Source organism: Carassius auratus, chromosome 14, assembly GCF_003368295.1.
Source record: "Carassius auratus strain Wakin chromosome 14, ASM336829v1, whole genome shotgun sequence".
NCBI lineage: Eukaryota > Metazoa > Chordata > Actinopteri > Cypriniformes > Cyprinidae > Carassius > Carassius auratus.
Genome location: NC_039256.1, coordinates 5,004,596 through 5,007,107, shown reverse-complemented (window position 1 = coordinate 5,007,107; position 2,512 = coordinate 5,004,596). Strand labels below are relative to the sequence as shown.

At 38.9% G+C, this 2,512-nt stretch overlaps 1 long non-coding RNA gene across 1 annotated transcript in view; it reads left to right on the top strand.

Moving 5' to 3' along the window:
* Nucleotides 1-2,152, top strand: part of LOC113113468 (uncharacterized) — a 41,185-nt gene extending 39,033 nt beyond the window's left edge. The window contains exon 3 of the long non-coding RNA XR_003293591.1: nt 1,930-2,152. This is a non-coding gene — a long non-coding RNA (uncharacterized LOC113113468). The remainder of the gene's footprint in view (nt 1-1,929) is intronic.
* The last annotated feature ends 360 nt before the right edge of the window (nt 2,153-2,512 follow it).

Below are 2,512 nucleotides of genomic sequence, written 5' to 3'. Positions count from 1 at the left end.
TAAAGTTTGCCTTTAGTAAGCTGTAAATCATACTGACAATATAGTGTTTACTTTGAATATGGAGAATCAGAGTTGTGCCGAGATCCAAATATTGATGGAAAACAAAACCTTGGTTCACCTTGTAAAAAACAATGCCTGTTGGCTGCAGTATAGCTTGATAAAATATATGTAATGTAAAATGCATATGGAAACTTTTAAAGGGTTGGTTCACCGTTCTAAACCAGTAAGACCTCAATTTACCTTCGGAACACAGTTTAAGATATTTTAGATTTAGTCCGAGAGCTCTCAGTCCCTCCATTGAAACTGTGTGTACGGTATACTGTCCATGTCCAGAAAGGTAAAAAAAACAAACATCATCAAAGTAGTCCATCTGACATCAGAGGGTCAGTTAGAATATTTTGAAGCATCAAAAATACATTTTGGTTTAAAAATAGCAAAAACTACGACTTTATTCAGCATTGTCTTCTCTTCCGTGTCTGTTGTGAGAGTTCAAAACAAAGCAGTTTGTAGTATCCGGTTCGCAAACGAATCATTCGATGTAACCGGATCTTTTTGAACCATTTTTGAGTCATTTTAAACGGTTTGCCTCTCCAATACACATTAATCCACAAATGACTCAAGCTGTTATCATTTTTAATGTGACTAACACTCCCTCTGAGTTCAAACAAACCAATATCCCAGAGTAATTCATGTACTCAAACAGTACACTGACTCACCTCCTGTTTGTTTAAACTCAGAGGGAGTGTCAGCCACATTAAAAAAAAAAAAGTTAAGTTGTGGATTAATGTGTATTGGATACGCAAACCGTTTAAAATGCTTCAGTTGGATTTTGTGAACTGGTTCAAAAAGATCCGGTTACATCGAATGATTCATTTGCGAACCGGATATGACAAACTGCTTTGTTTTGAACTCTTTCACAACAGACACAGAAGAGAAGACAATGCTGAATAAAGTCGTAGTTTTTGCTATTTTTAGACCAAAATGTATTTTCGATACTTCAAAATATTCTAACTGACCCTCTGATGTCACATGGACTACTTTGATAATGTTTTTCTTGCCTTTCTGGACATGGACAGTATACCAAACACAGTTTCAATAGAGGGACTGAGAGCTATCGGACTACATCTAAAATATCTTAAATTCTGTTCCGAGGATAAATGGAGGTCTTACTGGTTATTAGTTCTTAATGACATAATTTTCATTTTTGGGTGAACTAATGCTTTAACATGTCTGAGCAAACATGAATATATTATAGAATTAATAAGATTATATAAACCACCAGATCAAGCTACAAAGTTCATAAATGGTAACTTGATATTTACCATTTGCAATTAATTTAATTGTATAACTGGGCAATGTAAACTGAAAACTGGTTTGACCATTACTTCTTTGCTTTGATGTGTTCAGTACCCAGTGTTTGTGAGCATTGCTTTTAAAAGTGCACAGTTAAATTATTGTATCTAATTTATAATGTTCAGCCTTTGTGTTGTCTGCTTGGTAGCGAAGCACGCCGAGTCAGCTCTCGACGGAGCTGACTGCCCACATTGCGAGTTGCTCTCCCTGTGGACGCTTCACTCCCAGAGGGTTCTCTTTGAGGAGGGAGAGCAATGGCGGAGGTTGTGCGGATCACAAATGTGTAGTGATATTTGCTTTCGCCAACCTAGGGAGGCAAAATAGTGTAGTGATGGGTACTCACGTCACCAATGACATTATGATATTTGGATCAAGTGTCACTTAATCTGTGGTTATGAGTACATCACATACGAAAGATTTGTGGGAACTTTGAGGTCACGGTTCATGAATGCTCTGTTTCCTGCTCGTCTCATGTTGTGTCATGTTGATTGTTTCATGTGGGTGTTACCGCTGATCAAGATGCAGCTCATTTCACCAGCCTATTTAATGCCCTGTCTTTCATCTCTTGTTTGTCAGATCATTGTTTGAGGTCATCCGTGATTCTTGTCTGTGTCCCATCTGCTCAGCATACTCCTTGTGTCTTGTTCCTGTTTGGTTGTTGTGGATATACCATCAGCTCACGGATCCTTCATCATCACCCAACTGCGCACTCAATCACCTTCTCACCAGTCGGTGCTGCCATCGAGGTCCCTGCGTCACCCACCACCAACCCAACCTGACCTTACGTCTCAAATAAAGATTGTTAACTTGCAACTTGCTTCCTGTCCTTTATACGATTGTGACATTTAACTTGTAGAACCTCTTCTGTATCACCAACACAAGGAAGACACAAGTGTAATAATACATACAAGAGTTATTAAACAACTACTAAATGTATTCCATAAATGAAATGTGAATAAGGTTTTGATAAGTGATATTGACGTTCTCTGTGGTCGAGTGAGCAGTCCGGTAGCGGTGACTTTATCCACTGGTTGTGCTGGTAGTAATGCAGTGGGGAAAGGAGCAGGAATCCATTTCGACAGCCTTGAACATGACCAGCCATGAATTGGAGGTTGCTGATCTCCTAGAGCACCAAAGGGTCCTAAAATCTGGAACACAC